This window comes from Phoxinus phoxinus (genome assembly GCF_949152265.1).
Source record: "Phoxinus phoxinus genome assembly, chromosome: 5".
In the NCBI taxonomy this organism is placed as follows: domain Eukaryota; kingdom Metazoa; phylum Chordata; class Actinopteri; order Cypriniformes; family Leuciscidae; genus Phoxinus; species Phoxinus phoxinus.
This window is the reverse complement of record NC_136880.1, coordinates 26,863,671-26,888,352: the sequence shown is the minus strand read 5'-3', so window position 1 is coordinate 26,888,352 and position 24,682 is coordinate 26,863,671. Positions and strand designations below refer to the sequence as shown.

At 41.1% G+C, this 24,682-nt stretch overlaps 1 long non-coding RNA gene across 1 annotated transcript in view; it reads left to right on the top strand.

The window, feature by feature from the left end:
* Positions 1-24,233, top strand: part of LOC306998091 — a 99,048-nt gene extending 74,815 nt beyond the window's left edge. Inside the window, exons 4-7 of the long non-coding RNA XR_013797513.1 lie at positions 118-218; positions 1,361-1,428; positions 17,318-17,592; positions 23,680-24,233. This is a non-coding gene — a long non-coding RNA (uncharacterized lncRNA). The remainder of the gene's footprint in view (positions 1-117; positions 219-1,360; positions 1,429-17,317; positions 17,593-23,679) is intronic.
* The last annotated feature ends 449 nt before the right edge of the window (positions 24,234-24,682 follow it).

Here is a 24,682-nt window from a genome sequence, read left to right as displayed (position 1 = left end):
TGTCTTTTAGTCCTTGTGTATTAGCTTGTCCAGGTCTAAATATATCTGCTAGTTTACAAAAAGTCAACAAAAATATATTTTAACAGATATACACATATAATATTATTTGCCTTTCAGGAAATGCGCCAAAAATATTGATGACTCATCCTGCACTAGCACACATTTTGTCCAATCAGAATGAGAATGTCCCTCCCACTAATACCATCTGCAACAAAATGGTAAGTAACAATTCATGGTGCATGACAGTGACCTTAATTTCTGTTTTAATAGTACAAGGGTTTTCAAAAATGTTGATGATCAGGAACCACTAAATGATCCCTTTGTAAAGGCAGCGATATATTTTCAATTTTTTCCTTGCCCCACAATTAATATTGTGAGTTTTATATTACTAATGCTGCCAATACAATAACATATACATGATTAATCTAATTTATAAAAGCAGAATAAAAGTGTTAAAATTTTAATTTGAATATCTTTATCTTTAACTGCTAAAAAACTAACAGGAATTGATAAAACAATACACAGACAAGGTCACATTACATAAAAAAGTACATGTTCATGTCACTTTCTGTTGCTTTGTCAATCACTTGCAAAGTTAAGAATTTTAATGGAATTTGGGATGAAGGACTTCTTGAACACATTTTTATTTGCCAGAGACTCTATAGCGCCTCTCGGATTTCAAGGGCTCAAACTGGCTGAACAGAGGATGGGAGCTATCTGCCAAAATACTCTTTGCCGCCTTCCTTGACTTTTCTGTGAAAAAGTTGTTTTAAGGGCTTCTGGGGATGACCAAATATTTTACTTGCCATTGACAAAATTCTAGAAAGTTTATTCTTAAATCTACAATTTAGGTGACCAGGCAGGGAGATGAAAGGTTAAAACACTCAACATGTTCACTCAACACTCAATATTATGCTGACTAACACCAAGTTCCAAGATATGATGACTAACACCAAGTTCTTAGATATGCTGACTAACCAAGGCTGAGTTGTCTGACAAGATAGAGTCACTGCAAGCATCTCTTAAAAATATATTCTGTATATTCAGACAAGCTCACCTAGGAGTCCAGAGTTGTACCAAGATATTTAAAGTTTCCCATAATTTCATCATGTCGGTCATCGAGTGAAACATATCATGTTTTGTGCAAATAATCAATGCTAAAGCGACACAGTTTCAAAGGCCTTACTGTGAGCCAGATAGGCAGCATTGCCTGAGGGGTTTGTTTTCTCTAGTAGGCCAACTAAGGCCATGTCATCAGCATATTTAAATAATATAAAGTGTTTCTCCTTGATCATAATAGTTACGATTAACATATTTAAGTTATGTTTGACAGATTTTTTCTCTCTCATATTTTCTGCAGTCCCCAAAACAACCCCTTGTGGATCCCTGGACTCCAGTTTGAAACCCCCCACAATAGAAAATATGAAGGTAGGAAAGAAAACTGCACCTCTCACGTGATACCATGGGGTCTTTAAAGTTGCATTTGTATATTAATGGCTCTCACAAATTCATGAATATAATTTAGCAAAGAATAGGGCAACAATACAGCAGTCATATCTTAGCGTCCTTAGGGAGTTATGATTAAAAGATGCATTCATTATCAGTCAGGCTGACCGATAGAAACGTGACATTTCACGAGCCGTCATTCATTTACACAGCAGACATAACGACATCTACTCAGTGTGCAGTACACAAACCAACCTCCCTCTCACAGTAAGACCTAGTGAGGAACATGCAGAACCCATGAGAAACAAATCAACAGGGCCAGAATCGAAGTGATGATGGAGGGGGGAGGGAGAAAAGAAAGCTGGAGTGTCAGCGGTCCATAGAACTGCAGTGCTGAAAAAGACCTTATTTCATAGTGAATGAGCTGTTCGATATGGAATTGAATTAGAGTAAATTGGAGTCTCAGAGACAGAGGCACTCACAGAGAGAGGGTAAATGACAGTGAAAGGGGGGGAATAAAGGGATAGAAGGAAACATGAAAAGGTATTCTAAGTGAATTTGAGCTGTACAGGAGCGAGATTGAGAGAAATGGAAGGGATGGAAGATGAACATGGTTGGTCTTTTAGGTGTTGGGGAGGTGCTGTGTTGGTCACCAGTAGTTACGGCATCATGCAGTGACTGTAATAAGACTTGACTACCGGTTGCTGAGAGAGCCTGTAATTACAGTCGGAGTTAGCTTTTAGCCCACCAGTTTCCAGTAACACCCCAAATCTCTCTTTTTGTATCTTGGTTATTTGAAGTCTATGATTATTTGGTATCATTTTGTATGTTTTGTCATACGGCAACTCTCTTATGAAAATTAGAAGCTAACTTTAAAGGGATAGTTCACTCAAAAATGAAAAGTATGTCATAATTTACTCACTGCCGTTTCCTCCCATAACCATATGATGTATTCTGTCTTCTGAGGAATGCAAAAGGAGAAGTTTTGAAGAATGTTCTCAGGTTGTTCTTTTCATAACAATGAAAGCTCCAAGCAGCACAAAAATACTCAAAAAGAATCAAAAGAAAATAGTCCATAAGACTCATCCACTCATCTTCTCATTGTGAGATTTGTTAGTGTAATGAACAGACATATATTTAACTCTTTCCCCACCAGTGTTTTCCAAAATAAAGTTGCCAGTCAGCAGCAGGATTTTTTTTTTATCAGTTTAATGGCCCCCAGAATATTTAGTTTTATGAGTATGCAAACAGTCAATATATCAAAAGAAAGAACAGAGCATCCGCTTCAAGAAAATTAACATTTTATTCTAGCTGTATTCATTCTTTTTTTTTATCAACTCTGGAATGTGGGTAAGTTTCATAAAAAAACAACATTTCGAACAAAAACCTGAGAATGTTGCATTTTTGTCAAAGACCAAATTGTTTCTCTTGGTTTTTGGTGTTTCTGTTATTTTCTGTAAAGAGTAAAATGAACCAGCCTTTAGTCAGCTAATTACCACAAATAGTTTATGCCAGTGCATGTTAACAGCTATACATGCAAATTAGTGCAGGAAAAAAAAAATGACTGTAGTAAAATTGAGGAATATGACCAGTGAAGACAAGTAAGATGCTGCCATTTGGAAATCATTTTAATTCCCTGCACAATGACCCGTAGGCCCATGACTCACTCTAGTCGGTGATTTCTGAAATCACAAACTGTGAAAGACACATGCCTTACGCCCATATGCTCGACATGCCTCTCCACTGCTTTAAAACGTAGTGATTTCATTTCATCAGTGCTTTGAAAAGCATCGCCGCTGCCAAAATTATGATCTCCCGAGGAGATGATATATAACCTATAACTCAAGCCTAGAAAGTGAAGGCTACTCTCTGTGGGCCTAGTTATTCACAAGGCATTTCATTTGGCCTGCATTTCATGGTCATTTGAACAGACTCTCCTGTTGCAATCTCTGCCTCCCTCTGGCTGCTGTTGATAAAAGAGAAACGCGTATGTGTGACGTGTTGGGCCTTTTGGGTTTCCGTAGTGTAAACAAAGTGTAGCGGGGAATCAGTCTGAGTTGACGGTGCGAATGTGGTAGTGACGCAGTCTATGTCCCGTTTGAATGCTAGCAAGCAAAGTGCCTTTTATGCCATGAATGTGTACCGCTGTGGACAATAAAGCCCGAGTTCATTGTTGAAACCAACCCACGACTACAGTTTGTGCTTCAGCTCTGTTAGCCGGACCACTAATAGCAAGTTACCTGCTACGAGCCAAGTTGTAATGATACCAGCTCGCTCTTAACTACGGTTCGGAGCGCGAAAGCTGAGAAGGTAACACTGGGGGCTTCGTCCGGGATCTAACAAGCAAGAAGAAAATAAAATAAAAAGTTTCGTCGGACGGACGGACGCAGAATGACGGCGCTCGGGGCTAGAGCTAAAGCTAGCGCGTGGACGAAGAGGCCTGTCGAGATGGAAACCACTAACGTAAGCACCAACCCATTTTTAATGGATATAAGAGACAATAATTCAGACCAAGATAATCACGGGGACGGCCGATATGCCGACAGCACTAACCCATTCGCGGCTGGCATGGAGCGAACGTTAGCTGGCGACGGAGCTATTGTTTACGGCCGGATGCCGTCTTTCAACCTAGCTTTGCCCCCCACACCACCGCCATCACGGTTGACTAACCCGTTCCTAATGCCCGTGGAACCACATAATACAACAGATGGTGAGTCCACGTACTTTTATCAGAAAACCTGTGACTGTTCAATGCATATGACAGCCAGCCCCGTTTTACCGCATGGTTTTAAAAATAGCCCCGCCCCAACGGTTGGCCGACGCGCCATTAATCAGCTAGCTAACCCGTTCACTTCCATGAACTGTACGGTACAAAACCCTTTCTCCCAGCCCCATGCATTGCCCTCCCAGTTCACTTCGACACCTTTTCCACTCTGCACGCCCCGGCCCGTGGAACGTTGTGGATCAAAGAGCTACAATGATAACTATGCCACACACCGTGATCGATACCAATACAGCCAGTCAGCTGTGGAGAGGGCCAAATCGGCCCCATGGTCATCACGCACAGCGCCGGATGTTGAAATAGTGGACGTTAGTGACGATGAACATTATGGATATCAAGAGAGAATTCCAATATTAAAGCCAGGCCATTTTGATGGAACGGGCTCCTGGAAAGACTTTATTCACCGGTTTGAAAGCTGTGCAAGGGCAAACCATTGGTCGGAAACGACAATGGCGGTTCAGCTGAGATTCAGCCTGACTGGCGCGGCTGGAGCTATCGTCCATAAAAACCCCAGGTCTGACCGTTGGAGCTACCGGCGGATTGTGGCTGAAATAGAGACCGCCTATGGGCCGCGGTCCGACCATGCGGCTGCCATCGGCATTGAACTAAGGCAGAGGGTTAGGGGGCAGAACGAAGCCCTGCACCTATTAAGAGATGACATCTACGAGAAAGTGTCCATTGTGTATGCTGACCGTACCGAGCTGGAACAGGACGCCATTAGTGTGGAGGTTTTCACCAACGCCCTGGCTGACGCCGAGGTGGTGCAGAAATTACTGGAAAAGCAGCCGCGTACCCTATCCAGAGCATATGACATCGCGCACAGCTACGAGACCACCAAGAGGGCTGCCAGAACAGTCACACAGTTCATGCAGCCTGGCCAACGCGGTCTTGTAAATCAGAGAGCCAGAGCCACCATAGTACGTGAAAATAACAGCAGGCCAGCTTGTGTGGAGCCAGTGGGAGTAGAGGTTTGGTCCATCAACTCACCAGAGAGGGCTCCAGGATTTAATCCGCAGTGGCGCCAGAAGAGAGACACAAATGTCAAAATGCCAATGGGGAATGTTCAATGCCATAACTGCTCCGGTCTAGGGCATATCCAGAGAAACTGCCCTTCCCCCCGACGACCCAGACAGCAAGGCCGGACAGTCAACAAGAACACAGCACCCGACACAGGTAAAGTGGTCACCTGTACTGCGAGTCAGGGGGACGACATGTGTGTTGAAATATTGATATATGGACTGGAAATGTGTGCTCTGCTTGATTCTGGTGCACGAAGGAATGTGTTGCCCCTCCATCTCTTTAACTCTATTCCTGCAGAGTCCAGACCCCCAATAGAGCCATCTGTCGCACAGGTTCTGCAGGGCATCGGGCCCAGTGGTCTGGCAGTTCTGGGGGAGGTTAACTTACCAGTACAGGTTGGGAGCAGGGCTACCAATGTGAACTTTATTATGGCTGACACAGCAGAGAACACCGAGGTTATCCTGGGGCACCCTTTCCTGCATCAGACAAGTGCCCAGCTGGACTATGGTCGCCGTGAGATAACCCTCTTCGGAGAAAAGGTACCTCGTTTTAACCAAAACCATCATCCCCGGGTACACATTGTCAGAGTGGCCCGCACAACAGTGTTGGAGTCCGGGTGTGAGTATGTAGTGCCTGGCACCGCCCACCTGCGCAATACCACTGAGGGAGACCTGATGCTGAGCCCAACCAAGGGTTTCATAGAAAAGCACCACGTCCTGGTGGCTCGCATCATCGTACAGGCGCAGCGGTCCACCAACGTTCCCATCAGAGTTTTCAACCTTGGTGCCTTACCTGTCACTTTGAAGAGAGGCGCTGTGGCAGGGATTCTACAGCCAGCCGCAGTGGTGGGGAAGGTGGAGTCCCAGCCGCCTTTGGCCTCATTAGCCCCTGAACCTATTAACTCTGTTTGTGCTTCTTTACCCAGCCACCTGCAGGTCCTGTACGACGAGAGCTGTGCTAGTCTGCCCGAGGGCGACCAGGTGAGGTTGGCCAGCCTGCTACGGTCTTACAGTGACGTTTTCTCTACGGGGCCCACTGACCTTGGACGTACTGGTCTCGTGCAGCATGATATCCTCACCACCGTTGGTCCGCCTGTGAAACAGCAACCGCGCCGGATGGCTAGGGACAAACAGACTGCAGCAGACCAGCAGGTGCAGCAGAGCCTGGACACTGGTGTGGCTCGACCCAGCAACAGCAGCTGGGCTGCACCAATAGTCATGGTGAGGAAGAAGGATCAGACGTTGCGATTATGTGTCGATTACAGGCCCCTAAATGAGAGAACCATAAAGGATGCTTATCCACTGCCCCGCATCCAGGACACCTTAGACACACTGTCCACAGCCAGGTTCTTCAGCACGCTAGATTTAACATCAGGGTACTGGCAGGTGGAGTTGACACCGAGAGCCCGAAAAGCCGCTGCGTTCTGCACCCGTAAGGGCCTGTTCGAATGGAATGTGATGCCGTTCGGACTGTGCAATGCGCCGGCCACTTTCCAGAGGCTCATGGACCGTGTCCTGGCCGGGCTGCAGTGGGAGACCTGCTTGGTCTACCTCGATGACATCATTGTCCTGGGGCGAGACGGAACTGAAATGTTGGAGCGGCTTAGTCAAGTGTTTGGCAGACTACGCGCAGCCAACCTGAAACTTAAACCTTCGAAGTGTGTCCTGTTCCGAGAGCAAGTGGCTTACTTGGGGCACATCGTCTCCGCCAAAGGTGTCGCCACTGACCCCCAAAAGATCCAAAAGGTGGCTGGGTGGCCCGCACCGCAAAACGTAGCTGAAGTGCGTCAGTTTGTCGGCCTGGCTTCGTATTACCGACGCTTTGTCAAAGATTTCGCCTCTGTTGCCAAGCCCCTTCACGAGCTGACCAAAAAGTATGCACGTTTTAACTGGACCGACGAGTGCCAGGAGGCGTTTGAACAGCTGAAAAGCCGGCTGACGTCAGCACCCGTGCTGGGTTATCCCCTCGACAGTGGCCAGTTGCTCCTCGACACAGACGCCAGTGATTGGGGAATTGGAGCAGTCCTTTCCCAAGTGCAAGAAGGTGAGGAGAGAGTACTCGCCTATGGGAGCAGGAGATTGTCAGCCACTGAGCAAAACTACTGCACCACCAGAAGAGAACTTCTGGCAGTTGTCGAATTCACCTCTCATTTCCGGCAGTATCTGCTAGGGAGATCATTCATCATACGGACTGACCACAGCAGCCTACGCTGGTTGACTCGGATGAAGGAGCCTGAGGGCCAGCTTGCTCGCTGGCTGGGAAAACTGGCAGAGTACGACTTCCAGGTAATCCATCGTCCAGGGAGACATCACCAAAATGCGGACGCGCTCTCCAGAAGACCCTGCGGATCGTCGTGCTCATGCAGAGTGCCAGAGCCTAGCCTCAGTAACCAGCTTCAGCACAAAGGGATTCAGTGCAACATGGCAGGGAGTCCAGTTTCAGTGGTCGCTGGGGAAACTCCTGCAGAGCAACCTCCAGTGGGGGTAGTGGTGCCCGAAGGTAGCTATGGAGGCAGCCCCGCAGTTGAGCCTAAGCATCTACCAGTGGGGGTAGTGGACGCTTTCAGTGACAATCAAGCTGGCTTTTTGTTCCGTCCAAGTGTCTACAGGGTGGGTGAGCCAGCCCAAGTCAACCTGTTCGCTGGTTGGACCCGAGAGCAGTTAATCAGTGCCCAAGAAGCTGACCCAGCTATAGCACCAGTGAGGAAGTGGTTGGACGAGGGGAGGGGCAGGCCACCCTGGGTTGACATAGCACCCTACAGCCCTGCCACCAAAGCCTACTGGTCACAGTGGAAAAGGCTCTACCAGAAAGACGGAGTTTTACTAAGGAAATTTTACTGCACGGATGGAAGGGTGTTCTATCCACAGATCTTGTTGCCTCGAGAGTACCGCACCTCAGTGATAAAACAATTGCACGATGGTCCAGTCGGTGGCCATTTTGGAGGAGAAAGAACCCTCGCACGTCTCAAGGCCCGGTACTACTGGTACAATATGAGAGATGACGTCACTCTGTGGTGTCGCACTTGCACCCGTTGTGCTGCGAAAGCCCGGCCCAAGAAAACACCTCAAGCCGCCATGGGCACAGTGCGAGTTGGTGCCCCCTTCGAACGGATCGCAGTTGATTTAATGGGACCTTTAAATGAAACTGAAAGGTGCAACCGCTACATAATAGTGGTGCAGGACTACTTCACCAAATGGGTTGAAGCCTATCCTGTTCCCAACGAACAAGCAACGACAGTGGCTGAAAAGATTGTTTCTGAGTGGGTGTGTAGGTACGGAGCTCCACAGTGCCTGCACAGCGACCAGGGTACCAATTTCGAGTCAGCTGTGTTCCAGGGGATGTGTGAGCTGCTGGGAATCGACAAGACACGGACCACGCCGTTTCGGCCACAGTCAGATGGCCAAGTGGAGCGTTTTAATGCCACACTGCAGAAAATCTTAGCCACCACTGCAGAACGATGTCATTGGGACTGGGACATTATGACCCCATGTGCAGTCATGGCTTACCGTGCAACCAAACACAGCTCCACAGGCCTGACGCCTAATATGATGTTGTTCGGACGGGAGATTACAGAGCCGGTGGATCTTGTTGCTGGGCTGCCACCTGACCCAGACAACACTGCTACCCCGTCAACCTATGTTGTACAGCTAAGGGAACGGCTTGAGCTATCTCACCAGTTGGCTCGGGAGGCTCTGGGGAAATCTGTCGAACATGCCAAACGACAGTACGACAAAAATGTTTGCAAAGTCCAATACAAAGTCGGTGATGCAGTATGGTTCCTGGTCAAAGGCACAAAAAGAGTAAAGAATAAAGTGCGGAAGTTCCTCCCTTCCTACGAGGGTCCGTACTTCGTGGTGGGTGTACTGGACGATTTGGTCTACCGAATAAAGCGGGGCCCGAGAATGAAGATGAAAGTCGTTCATCACGACAAACTCAAAGCGTACCACTCCAGAACCGCACTAGACAACGACTGGGTCTTGCAAGAGGCTGAAATGTGGGCACCAGTGGAGGCGCCACCCCCGTTGTCTGACATCAGCTCTTCAGAAGTCGATAGCAGCCCTCTTGACCTTTGGGGCACATCACCAGAGACCGAGGACCATGTGGTGGGGTCCCTTCCAGGTCTTTTCTCTTTACCACCATCATTGTCAGTTTCACCGAGCAGCAGCCAGCTACCTTGCCATGCGGCTGAGCCTTCACTGGATGAGGCCAGGGGACAAGTTGCTCATCCTCTTTTGAACTCCACCCCTCTGCGTCGACCCCGGAGGGTACGCAGAGCTCCTGACATGTTTGGTGATTGGGTTGTTCACTGAGTATATCTGTTTGAGATTGGGTGTAGGCGGATCGCTGCCCTCCTCAAAACAAAAACTAAAAGAGTTCCTGTATTGTCAAAAACTAAAAGAGTTCCTGTATTGTCAAAAACCAAAAGAGTTCCTGTATTGTCAAAAACCAAAAGAGTTCCAGTATTGTATTATTAGCAAAGTAACTTGACAATGTTGAAGTTAAAATGTGAAGTTGATATGGGCTTAATATAATTGTTTACTATCAACAGTCGGTAATTTAGGTACTAATGGGCTACGTAATTTTGTTATAGCATCCTTGGTACTGTATGTTTACTGCTGAGAACTTTGTTTAACAGAATATTTTGCCCTAGTTTTGCACTTGAAATCCTGCACCCCGAGTAACTTTACGCTAATGTTGGGCTGAGTGGTTAAATTAATAGTACCGTTTTCTTAAGGGAATGTATAATTGTCATGTTTAGGACATTTTTCTTACACGTATATTCGGAGTATGCAATATGCTTTAATGGACGTTTTATAGACATTGCCTCTTCACCTTAACTTTCCACTGGAGGAGGACCCTTTAAGGACTGTGGGAATCATGGGTTATGGTTGGGGATAGTTGTATGATGACTGTCTAATTAATATTTCCCTGTGTACAGTGTAAGCATGCTGGAGATATGTTAAGGGTTTAATCATTCTCCAGAGTGGGGGTAGTGTTGCAATCTCTGCCTCCCTCTGGCTGCTGTTGATAAAAGAGAAACGCGTATGTGTGACGTGTTGGGCCTTTTGGGTTTCCGTAGTGTAAACAAAGTGTAGCGGGGAATCAGTCTGAGTTGACGGTGCGAATGTGGTAGTGACGCAGTCTATGTCCCGTTTGAATGCTAGCAAGCAAAGTGCCTTTTATGCCATGAATGTGTACCGCTGTGGACAATAAAGCCCGAGTTCATTGTTGAAACCAACCCACGACTACAGTTTGTGCTTCAGCTCTGTTAGCCGGACCACTAATAGCAAGTTACCTGCTACGAGCCAAGTTGTAATGATACCAGCTCGCTCTTAACTACGGTTCGGAGCGCGAAAGCTGAGAAGGTAACACTCCATTTTTTTCCCTCTCGTTCTTGCTGGCAAAAGCTTTTGTTGTACACCCCGCACCCCTTCTATTGGAAGAAAAAGCCTGGCATCATTTGGAGCCAAAGTGTGCTACCAAGCTAATAAAAAGAATCAAGGTCTTTCAAACAATTGCCTTTCTGTGTGTGTGCGCGAGCGTGTGCGTGCGTGCGTGCGCGCGCGCGCGCGCGTGTGTGTGTGTGTGTGTGTGTGTGCGTGTGTGTGAAAAAGGGAGAGAGAAACATAAGAACGGGCATTTAAAAAGAAAAACAATCATGAACGTACAAGGTGTTCATTTAGGCCTTTCGCCTACTCTCTCACAATTCTATTTGTGATTGTTCTTCAATTACAGAGTAATTTATTTTGATCTGTTTTGTTTCTCTGATTCTAAAAGCAGTTTTGTGACCGAGTGCAGTTTTTGCTGTATTATCTATTGGTTTTGTTTTTCGTGTTTCTCATATCTCGCTCCGCTGATGGGGTCATCTGTGATGCATTTAATTATTGTTCCCACGATAAATCTAGCATCACATGCCAGATGTTTCCTGCGGAGAGATGGCATCAAAACCAGGACAGAGACAGAAAAATTCTGACGCACACTTTCCCAACATTTCCCAAATCGCTCTTTAATTTTGTATTGTGCACAAACAATGTTGTGTGCACATGCTCAGTGGAACTCGGGCACAGCGAGACGCACCTAAAAGTGCACGTATACATGAATGCACACTGCAGTGAAACGTCTGACTGACAGCTGCCTGTGTCGTGATGTCCAGTGAGTGAGAGGACCAGACAGCTTATGTAAGCCTCATGATCCCGTAATATTTTCCCGCGTATTCCACCTGATCAAAGCCGAGGCTTCTCATTAAGCCAAAACCCTGATTTCCGTTTTCTTTCCATGTGTTCGGTGCTCACATTCACGCACTGTACCTCAAGAGTTTAATTATGAATGTGGCAGGGGAGAGGAGAAGAGTTTTGTAATTGACAGGGTCTGGAAATACATATCGCAACCTTGAGGAAATAAATTGACAGATGTGAGAGAGGATCATGTGTTGGGCGTAAGCAGTTTAGGGTAACCGGCTCTCTGAATGAAGACATCTGGTGGGACAGTGAGGGTGTATACTGTAAAAAAGAAACAGTTTATTAAGCCGCATGTTATGCTTGAGGTCTGAGAGACCCGCAAGGCCCTTTAATATCTCAAAAACATACTTAACATATAAGAACCGGGTTCATATGTTTTGACTTTGTCTAATCTTATGAGAACTGATTGTAAACAAAAATTCAACTCGATAATCTTAAAAGGTAAAACAATATTTTATCGTGTGTTTGGACTCTCAGACATAAAATAATAAATAATAATAATTCAATGAGGTTTATTTTTTACATACAGTTATTTATATAATTTATATCATATATATATATATATATATATATATATATATATATATATATAATATAAAAGGCATGTAGGCCTATATAGCATATAGTTTGTGCTATATACAATCTGCTATCAGTTTGTACAGTATATACAATTGTGCTATCAGTTTGTTAAAATAGAGCTTCAGTGTCATCAACATACTGGGAGATTACTTACTAAAAGAATTTTGATGAAAAATACTATTACTTTTACACTCACATTATTATGACTGGGTATCGTCTCGATAATGATTTCCCAATTCAATTCCTATTTTTATAGTTTCCTATTTTTTTTATAATAATATTATTATATTGCATATGAAAAATTATCTGTCAGCTATTCTGTAGATTATACAGGAAACATTCTAATTTGGGACATTACAAATAATAGTAATTTAAAAATAATAATAATAACAGAACACAATCTACATAGTTTTTATTTGCTATATTATTTCATCATAAAATCAAAAAAGTTTGTCTTTTTGATTAACTAATTAAAATGACCAGCTAAAAAGAGTTATCTGTTCATGTATTAGACTACACTGGTTACACTGTATGTTTTTGATTTACTAAACTGAGCCAGTTCAAAAGAATCATTTGTTCGTGAAGCGGAATGCACTAGCTGTGCTTTATGTTACTGTGAATAGCTTTTAATTTACCATTGAATTCAGACTGTAAATCTGAATAAAATAAAATAGAATGTATTTTGTAGTAGGGATTTCGATTCAGAAAACACTTCCATAAAGTAAAATCGATCTTAGGATTTTGAGAATCAATTTCAAGTTTGTTCAAATAAAGAACCCAAACTTAAAAATAGAAAAATCATACATTAGTCCTCTAAATGTTTGTGTGTGTGAGTTGGGAAAAAATTATGACTGCATAATAATAAGATCTCTTAATTTCTATAAATATTGCCAAGCCTATTTCACCGTCAGAAATTGCTTGGTCTCAAACCTGTTCTAATCATAGGAGAGAATGTTAAATTAGAAGTAAAACTGACATGAGAACAACAACAATAACAACAACATCTGTCAATAAAGCAGAGAGGCCTCATAGGTTCCCTAGAGCTGACGAAAAGGGGTGCAAATGAGCGCTGTTCCAGAGGGAACCCTCCAATCGGGAGCTCGCGCAACTTATTAATGCAAACATCTTGTCTCACGCAGCGTTTTAAATGTCACAGTCAATTTAAAGCAGGAGTGAGAGGCAGAATTCATTTCATCCCTATGCCTCACCGAGACCCCTGAGCCAAACCCCCGTATTTGCACACATATCTGTCTCCACTAAACGTCAGGAGACAGCTGACGTGTTCTGCAGAATGTATCTCCGTACACCGCTCCTGTACAGACAGTAATGGCTCGGGATGAGACAGGTTTCCTGATACCGCCTCATCCGCCCTAACGAAACTCCTCACCCACAAGCAGCACTGATCAATTCTGCTTGTACTTTCCTTCTAAATTGTTACCGGGCCTAACCGTATTTGAGGTTGTGTGAGGAAATTGACTTTTGCTGTGTTCTGTTTTCTTGGGTGGAAGAGGACGGACGGACCTCACCTGTGGTTCTGGGCCACTGGTGCATACTGTGGATAATGGCACAATGTGCATGACTGTAACAATGGGATTAGACAGGTGAGACCATGAGCCAACAGAAGGAAGTGTGATAATTCTCTCTCCCGCTCACTTTCACTCTGTCTCCAGCCATGGCACATCCTCTCTCTCTCTCACACACACCTTTCCTTTGCATGTAGGTCAGTGTCTCTTCTTCAGGAATTTGATATGTCCTGGGTAATGGATTATGGCTTAAACTGGGGCAGAATTATCCAGAAAAGTGTGCCAGTACCTTCAATTTGATATGTTGGTCAATCAATCCCATTTCCTGTATGCTTGTGTGTTTTGCATCCAGTATATGCATTGTATCTCTGTTTAGTAAGTGTACTCGGTCAGAACTATCGGTTATTATAGTAAACATTATTTTTCCCAATCAGTAACTCTGACAGAGACAACATAATCGCCTAGACTGTAGTTCTGTAGTCTACAGTGGCATGGGGCGCTACGTTCCTCACTAAAACCCTTTTCACGGTGCCAGTGTCTTTCTGGCTGTGTCATCAGTACTAGTTGGTCACTTGTAGGCATTCTTAATACTGGTTGCCCTAGAAACAGAAACAGTTATGAATGTCAAACACAATAAGTTGTCATGAATGCAATACAGAATCTCAAGCATGTTTTTTAATGTATCTGTTTTCTTTATTGTTTTATATTAAATTACCTGACAGGATCATGTGAGCTTCCTTGTCTTCACTCATATTGGTAGTCACTGCATCAACTCTCTCTTTGCATAAATGGAAATTTGTTTTGTTGCTGGATCCATCCCCATCTAGTTGCCAAGGCTCACTGTTACTCATGTCACCGAATCTCGCCAACTGTCATTGATAGTTGATGAGTCTTGTTCACTTTGTCATTGCAAATGGCTGTTTTATTTTCATATTAATTGGTTTATGAATTTATTAATATACACTACCGTTCAAATGTTTGGTGTCTGTACGATTTTTTGAAAGAAGTATCTTATGGGTTCATTTTATTTAATCCAAAATACAGTAAAAAAAAACAATAATATTGTCAAATATTATTACAATTTAAATATTTGAATATATTTAAAAATGTAATTTAGTCACGTGGTGAAATTATTCTAATGTGCTGATTTGGTGCTCAGGAAACATTTAATAGTATCATCGATGTTTAAAACAGTTGTACTGCGAAATATTTTTGTGGGAGAAAAAAACTGCATTTATTTGCAATAGAAATATTGTACCATTATTGTAAATAATTGTAATATTTCTAGCAATATAAATGTCTACTGTCACTATTGATCAATATAATGTATTCTTGGTCAATAAAAGTATTAAGTACTTGACCTGACTCCAAACTAATAACATGCTTTCATATTATTTGTATTATTTGCACAACAATATGATTAATTTATCTCAGTGTTCACCTCATTAAGTAACTAGATGAATATGTCACCTTTCCTTGTTGGTACTTACAGCGTACAACAGCTCAGGCAGCTGTTATCCATGCAACAGTGGCAAGAGCTAGTTTCAGAAATTAAGCCACTATGGTGACTGTAATCCTAGAAGAAACGTGAGAGAAGAAAAAATCCAATCAACACACCATTTAGCACTTAGCTCTTCAGTGGTTTATCATTGTTTCATCCGAATTATCGGCCTTTTACCACATCTGATATGCCAGCAGATTTGTGTTGGGGGTGTCATTGTATAGCTCCACAAATGACGAGCAGATAAGTGGAGGTTGGGGGGACATGTTCTCTGCGACCGTGTGTCAGAACCTGCATTGTGTGCAGCTTTATCAGCCACAATGTGATCCCTCTGGCAAGAGAAGACACACAATCACTGTGTACTGACAGTTCAATTTCACACTTCATTATTGGGCTGCAGAGTGGTTGGAGTCACTCAGAGAACTAGCATTGTTTTGCTTCAGTTCTGTGATGCTGTTCATTTTTCTCTCTAAATTGATCTGGAACACAATATTATCCACAAGGCTTTGAAGAATCTATTCCAAAAATAGAGAGCCTGTGCTTTTATTTACGGTATACGCTCTGACTGTACACTTCTGGTGTAGGTGAGGTAGTGGGGCCTGGTTCTGTATGCTTCACTAACAAGGCACGAACTAATATGTTATATGTGTCGATAGTTATTGACAAGGTATACAAAAAACGCAAAACTCATTTAAATAAGGTTCTTTAAATGCCGTATTGCTAGAATACAGTAGTAGATTTACTCAGGTTGCCGTCTTTGAAACACTGATACATTGTGAGGCCAATACACATTTTATTTCACTACTTATTTTACAGTAATGGTATAGTGCATATAGTGCAGAGCTGCTATCAGTGGGGGACAGCAGTCCTGTGATGAGGGTCTCCCAACAGGGGTTCCAAACCAGCTATGCTTTTTGTGGAAAAAAGATTGTATACAATGCATTTTCAGGGCAAGTTAATAATGTAATATATTATTAGGTGTGCGTGCATGCGTGCGTGCGTGCGTGCGTGCGTGCGTGTGTGTGTGTGTGTACATGTCATACACACTGTACACATCATACTATTTCTGCAATAATTAATGAGAATTTGTGATTATTTTATTCAATAAAAGTACTACTTTCTAGCTTTGAACAGAAAGAAAAACTAATCTGCATATTGTTTTTGTGAGAGGGAAAAACAAAATACAGATATATTTTACTGTAACTTACTGTAGTAAATAAAAAGCAAATTATCTAATTAAAAGCAATTATTGAATTATTTTTTCTTTTTAATATCACTTTTTTTTACACAGTAATTTTTTTATTTTTTCTCCATGACATCATTTATCTGCCATTTTATTTTAGGAAGGGGGTCCATTGCAAGAATATCATTATATTTGGGGGGACTTGGCACCAAAAAGTTGGACAACCCCTCTCATTGAGTCCAGACAAGAGGCTCACCCATAAACATTGCATCCCGGGCTCAGTACATTTGATTTGACAGTGCATAGTTTATATTTCCGTGAACTTACTGCTTTCCGAAAAACTTTTTGTTGTTATTGTAATGCAAAAACGTAACACTATGCTAATAAGATTCTGCTACTACCTCCACTAATAATTTTAGACTGACTCCTTTTTCACCGAACAAGATATACATTTTGTTAGTTTTACTGAGCAACTGATGTAAAAATATTGACCATAAAATTAACATCAGTAAGGTTTCTCTCCTGACAAACAGCTTCCTAAGAGATGTGCTTGATTAAAGCGCACTCTCATTGAACCTTCTTTTTGAAGTTCCTTGAAAGTGCCGACTTCATTTCCAGTGCTCTTGGTTATTGGCCAGCGAACCCAGCTTAGATCTACCAAGACCAGCTAAATCAAACTTGCTGCACTGAATACTTTGACAGAACAAATCAGATGCATTGCTTCAAAAATCTGCTGCTGGGTATTAGCATCCATCAGTTAAGGGTTTATCCGAGTTAAAGGTTTATTTGGTACAAATGTATAATTATAATCCGAACTAAAAGCATAAATTACGTTTAACATTTGTGGATGATCTGGTTGCTTTGCTAGTAGATAATGCTAAAATAGCTTCTTCTTTTTTTCTTCTTTTTTTGGCCAAGATGGCTAATGGTTAGGAGAGTTACTCTTTAAACCACACCAAACAGCAGTTAAACTTAGCTTAGGATTCATTTAGATAGGGGAGAACCCCCTGTAGCCCTAACTGTGTTTCATCTTTCCCATTTTAGGGCCCCATTGTTCAGCCATCAAGTGAAGATAAGTGAAACAATGCTAATCACCTGTCAGAGAACAAAAGTACACAGACATCAGAACGCCACTACTGATAATGGTGGACATCAGACACAGAGTGTCCTCACCCAGCCTGTCTCCCGGCCTCCATATCTACACGTGTGCAGGTGGAGGGAAACAAGAGGATCTTTCTCTGGCTTTTCCTAAACCACATAACAGCAGTTTAATCAGCCTGTCTCATCATGATAAACAGGGGAAAAGTTCCAGTTTCGAGGTAACATCAAGAAATAGAGAGTACAAACTGTTGTCCATTTCACTTCTATCTATGGAAAGTACATCCGGTAGGAACCAGCAAACTTTTGAGCTTTTGAGCAGTAAATGAACATACAGTATAGGCATTTAGACATAAACCATGAACAAAATATATCGTAAAATGATACCAAATTAGTAATGAATTATTCATCTTTTTTTAATTCACACACACAGAATGAATTAATGTTACAAGTTATGAATTAATGTTAGATATTACAAAGTGGTATTAAGAAATCAAACCTCTGATGTCTTCAATTTTTAATGCTACATGTCTTTTTCCATCTTCGGCAGTTTTCTGCCATCTTTTGAATTTAGTGAAAGCCCAACATCTCTCATTTTAGACCCTGAAGCCTTTTCTACAGAGACGAATGAGTGATTGTCTGCACTGTGGTAACTGGCCCTAAACTAGTGCTCATTTTTAAGATGGCTAGCTCAGCATTGCCGTTCACACTCTCTCACTAATGAGCAGAGTTGCACATAATGTGGACTTTCTTTGTATTTTCTGTGCTGATTGTGGAGGGGAATCTACAGGAAGAAAGTATTTAAATATGGTTATATCTGTTAACAGCTGAGAGTATTAGATTTTTTTTTTTTTTTGCTAGCTGAAAGCATCATCAAATTAGCCAAAACATTTCATAAACAAACAGGGATGGGTAGAACTTTTTGAATGCTGGTGTTCCATATTTAAAGAGATTTTTGTGGAGTTCCTCACACTCCGATTCCTGCAGGCCTGCTAATGAGGTACCAATCAAAGGAGAAATCCTTCAAACAGAATTCAACCTCTGAATAAAGTCAAATCAGACCATAAGATGACATTCAAATTATTTTAATTTTAGTGCAGAGTAACTTAAATTGAGCTCGCCGGTCAACTGAAGTTGCAGGTCTTTTATTTAATGATGTTTTGAGTATTAACATCTAATCCAAACCACAGGTGTCATGTAATGATTGGCTATGCCATCACCGTAAATCATAGTAATTATATCGACAAAATGTACATTTCAATTTAAACTGACCTGAAAACCCATAATACGCCACCGTTCAAAAGTTTGGGGTCAGTAAGATATAGTAGAAAGTAATACTTTTATTCAGCAAGAATTAATTTAATTAATCAAAATATATTTATAATGTTACACAAGATTTCTATCTTTATCTTCTATGTTCTTTTGAACTTTTTATTCATTAAAGAATCCTGGGGGGGGAAAAAATGTCATGGTTTCCACAACAGTATTAAGCAGCACAACTGTTTTCAACATTGATAATAATAATAAATGTTTATTGAGCAGCACATCAGCATTTTAGAATAATGTCTGAAGGATCATGTGACACTGAAGACTGGAGTATGATTCAATGATGCTGAAAATGCAGCTTTGCAATCACAGGAATAAATTACATTTTAAAATATATTCAAATAAAATATTTTCAAATGTAATAGTAATTGACCATATTACTGCGTTTGCTGTATTATTGATAATAGTAATAATAATAACTGAATGCAGCCTTGGTGAGCATAAGAGACTTCTTTCAAAAATATGACAAAAATCTTAGACCCCAAACTTTTGAATGGTAGTATATTGTTTAAAAATATACAAAAAAACTAATATTGCTAAAATATTAAAATATATTTACGTAAGTATATTTTTGGTGCATTGTACTACTTCCTAACATATTTTTAGGGGGATATTTACACATTTTCAATAAATATATATTATACATTTTTGGGTTATGATGTGAAAAAAAGGAGAATTTTGTTTGGGGAAACAAAATATTGGCACAGGAGACTAAATCACTTAGCTTGGAGAGCAAATCGCTCTTTGACAAAATCCTCCTTCAGTGGAGCAATCTGTGGCAAATACAGTTTAAGGAATGGAAATTCAATGAATTAGCAAGACCTACTGTTGCTCTTAAGAGATTTCACCTAACATTTTATTAATGCTCGTCTTTGTACAACTTTAATGTGTTTTAGATATGAGAAGTGTGCTACAAATTGCACGTACCAGTGTGGTTAGTTTGTATGAAAGCATTAGCCTACTGCTGAAGGTTTAGTTGGAGGCAGCTGTTGAAGTGCTGTGGCAAAAGAATCGCAGGGTCGAGTGCACTCTCCAACCAAAGGCTGCACCAAAGTTAATTACCGTAGACTGAAGTTATTTTGTGTTCCCCGCGGGATTTCCTCAGTGCAAAAAAAATAAAGCAGTAACTTGCGAATTCATGCCATTTCCTGGAGCCCTTTACCTCGTATTAAAAGGAACAATGTCCAGGGAATGTTACCATAGGTTTTCAGCAGGTTCTACTCCTGCTTATTGTAGCCCTGTCATTTTATTACACGTGAACAGTATTTTTGACTAATCCTCTCATTATGTTCTCTTCTGTCAAGACAAAGTCTCTGTAGGTCATCACCTTTTGGCTCTTTTTAAACCTAAGACCTAGTCCTTAGCAGTTCGAAAAAGCAGATTCTGGGGCACTTCAAAAAAAAAAGAGGATTACGTCCATTGGCTTTGTAGCACCAACACCTGAAAAGGCCTTTAAACGGGCCAGACTCTGGCTAAAGAATTATTTTTTTTTTTGTCATTTTTTGCCTTGTTAATTTGAAGATGGATTTAAACATACCTCTTGGATTAATCGACTGAACAGTCTCTAAAGCTTTAAAAAATGCCAAGTGCTTAAGGGTAGTCTTCAGACAGCCGGAACCGCACAAGTGTGAAAAGTGATTTTCCTGAGGGACGGAACGGAAATATCCTTATTTGCATTTAGAGAATGCATCAACTTTATGAAATGTTTAGCAACTGTGAAGCAGCGCTTGTGTTGATGTCACAGCACAATTTGGCTTTTAATAGGGCCAGAGGCTTAAGCGCGGCATTACATCTTTCCTTCCTCTTGAAATTGTCACTCCGTAATCCCTTGGCAAAGAGTAATGCAGCTAGATTAGTGGGCCAACCCCAGATTTCTGAGCGATCGTCAGAGGACCCACAAAGAGATCGCTGGACCATCTAGCTCACGGTATATACGTCGCTCTCTCTGTTCACTTGAGATATACAGACTGTATAGTATATATGTGATCTGATGAAGATGGGGGCTGTGAAATGTGTTGATTATTAAAGCACAAAACACTTAGGGATTTAATAACAGTGAACAGGCTCTGTCCATCTGGGCCAGCGAGGGGGGGGGGGGGGGGGTCTGATTAATCCCAAGCTCTGTGCAGTATGAGGGATATTAAGAATGGACAGTTGAAAAAGGACCTGTCTAAATAGAATGAAAGCAGAGAGAACTGTTTCTATATCGCTCGAAATATGATTGATTTGATTGCCTTCGCCCTTCAAATGGTAATTTCCTCAACCCACATGAGATGCCTTTTCAGAATATAAACAAGATTAGATTAGCTCAACACCTCAGCATAAAATCTCATTCAAAATACAAACGTAAACGCCTGTTCATTCGCTTTTCAACCGCTTTTATCATCTGTCAGCATCTTTATCAGTGTATAAACAACGGTAAGAGGTAACTGATGCTAATGTTTCATACAAATCAGCAATAACCGATGAGAAACATTTCGACTGTCATCAACACTGTCTTGGCTGTTAATCGTAATTAGAACTGATTATATATTAATTTGTGAAAAATATATAATGTAAATGGCTTTTGTGTGAACTTTTTTAAGTGTTACACATTGCAATGAGGTTCAATTCATTCATATTACTTAATGCATCGGGTATGAGCATCAATAAACAACAATTTGTTACAGTAATTATCAATCATGGTTAATATTTATTTCAAATTCTAATCTATTTTTAACTCTTTCCCCACCAGTGTTTTTGAAAAAAGTTGCCAGCCACCGCCAGCATTTTTGATACATTTTACAATATTTTCATGGCCTCCAGAATATTTTCTTTCATGAATATCTGAATATATATCAAAAGAAAGGAAAAAAAAACTGTTTGATTCTAGCTTCATGCATTCCTTTTTTATCAACACTTGAATGTGGGTAAATTTAATTAAAATAACAACATTTTGAGCAAAAAGCTGAGAAAATCAAGTTTTTTTGTCAAAGACTACATCTAGATCGGATTCAGAACGATGATCAAAAAACTCCATGGGTTAGATCGAGTCCATCAACACCCCCAAAGCTTGTTTCATTCAGTAACAATATAGGCAGTTTTGATTTATATGCTGTTTAAAGGGCACCTATTATGACATTTAAAATGTTCCTAATGTTGTTTAGGGAGTCCCCAACAACAGTTTTACATGCATGCAATGACAAAAAACACTTTTGTTGTCGTATAATATGCATTTATTTTTACCTGATTTGCTCACCGACTCCCAAATGAATCGTTCAACGACTCATTTTCCAAACCCCTCCTTTGCGCAACGCTAATCTGCGGTGATTGGTCAGATGACCCAGCAGTGTTTACAGAGATAATACTTATTGTTTAACACGGAGTACAATGATGCTTTTATCAATTAAATTGTGTTATAATAATTATTATAGTCCACTGCTTTGTAGTTTGTAGTAAAAAACTAAAAATAAGATAAAGAATGTAATGTTATTTTAGCGAGCATAGCCCAGAGTTCATATTGTAAAAGCACAATCAGTCTTTGTTTGCGTTAGCCCGATGCATAAACATAACGTTTTTACAAAAATAAAAAAAAATAAAATGTAGTGACGTTACTACGAGGTATTACTCTATTCTTTAAGACAACTCCGAAAACAACGACAAACACTTCACATAGGCTATCTCAATACAATTGCCATTGAAGACCTAGAAGCTAAACGGTGCTTACACAACAAACAAAATAATTATTAAGCATGCTACATAAAACATAAAAGCAACAATTATTAATAACAATTACAGGTTGTGATACGGAGGAGGAAGCTGATGCAAATACACTTGGAACTGAACCTTCCTTCAATACCGGCTCGCGAATCCAAGTTTGATTGCATTTAAGTTGGTAAAGTAAAGCAATCGTCTTCAAAATGGCGCGAACAAAGCACAAGGCTCGGACTATACTTCTGTGGTATAGTTGTATATATGAATTGTAGCCACTTAGTCTTCAAATGCTCCTCCTTGGGCAGATGAAAAAAGTTTGCTTTTGAGTCGCACTTCAGAACACAGCGTCTCGTCGCCATGATATTTTCCCTGGCCTTGGAGCGCAATAAGTGGGCGTATCGTATTCAAATAACTTGACAAGTTGACGTCATCTAGTCAGAGAAAAAGCTTCGGTCTTCTAACGATTCATAAAAATGACTCAGAGTCGACTCTTACTTTTGAAAGACAATAACTTTATATACGGTGCACTTTCATATTTCAAACTTTGCAGGATGTTTTTGTTCACTTAGATCTATGTTACACACTACATGAAAGGTAAATTTCAAAATTCCATAATAGGTGCCCTTTAATATCTGTTTGATGATTGGATATGTGTCTACTTGCATATCACATGTTTCTGCTTATTCTTCAGCTGTGTTTTGATCAGGAGATTCAGTACTCTTTCAGAAGACGTGTAATAGCGCCCCCTACTACCGTATAACAGCGAAAACACAAAGAGCAGGACATTTCCATCAATGGCGGGGAAAGAGTTAAAGGAGTTATCTTAAATCTTAAAATATTGTAAATGTTTTAATTGTTTTTGTTTTTTTGGTATTTCATATCTTTTATAGATTTGTTTTTGTAATGTATTTAGTTTCTTCGTGTTTGTTTATAATACATTTAAGTTATTTTATATATCTTATAATGTTAATAATGCATTTGTATATGTAGAAGTTAACATTAAGTTGTAATGATGTAACACTATTGTTCATTGTTAGTCTTTTATACCTAGAACATTGTCAACAAATTGTGTTATTGCAAAGTTACCTTATTTGTTTGGTCATTTTTATTTGAAAACACACACACACACACACACACACACACACACACGTACTTGTATGTCCTTCTTGAACTGTTTAGGCCAGTGTTTGTCTCTTTCACTCTTGTTTCCCCACGAGAGTTGCCCTATAAATGCAACATGACAAAGTCTATTGAGAAGCACGTCTAATAAATTTCTCCCCCTGCTGTAGTGATGTTGCCCTGGGTCTTTGGGATCTGCTCTCTTGCTGAGGGTGGAAATCACATTCCAGTGGTGGAGACGGGTCAACCCCTGCGATTTGCCATGCTCAGCAAGAGCACTCGGGACTACTTTCTTAGGCCTCAAATGACTCACATTTGGATCCTCGGGGAATAGAAACTTTACAGCTCCTCTCTTTAACACACCAGCCTTACAGGACATGCAAATAAGATGCCCTTGAAGTTTCCACATTCATTAAAAGAAATTCAGACATTTGCAATCGGAAACATGGAGATACGAAGACTCGGATGTGACAAGAAGTCATCACCATAATTATGTATGTTATACAAAACGCTGCTTGCTCTGTGCACCCCCCCCCCCACATACACACACACACACACACACACACCACACACTTTGAAATGTTGACGGCATTGCATGACATATCTGGGCTGCTTATTATTTTACATTGCACCCATTGCTCCTTGACTCTGTCTTGGGTGGTATAAGGTATAAGCCTGAGCCAATATGCTGTTACTGATTTAAAGCGGATTATCGTTTGCTGTCCTAAGCCTCAGTGAAATCCTTTAAAATATTCATATTGGCAGACCTGGATTAGAAAACGAAACAACAGACTTTTTTTTTTACCCATGTGTGTGTGTATATATATATATATATATATATATATATATATATATTGTTTGAATGAAACTCAGCTTCTTTACAATTCCCACATGATATTTTCATAGTTAATGAGTGATGGAGTGTGTGTTGTAGCCATGCTAGATTAGATAACACTTAATGCAACATAAACATAAACATCTGCTGAGTGATTGGCTGTTTACACAGGGCATGTGCTATCCATCCGTCCTCCGTCAACACATTCATACTCATCTTCACATTACAGCCGTAATCTCTGTTAGCATGAGACTGGAGACGGCAAGATTGAGAATTTTCAGTATTAGGGCCGGTTCATTGGATTCAAAACCGATTGTATTATTAGTAGTCTATTTATA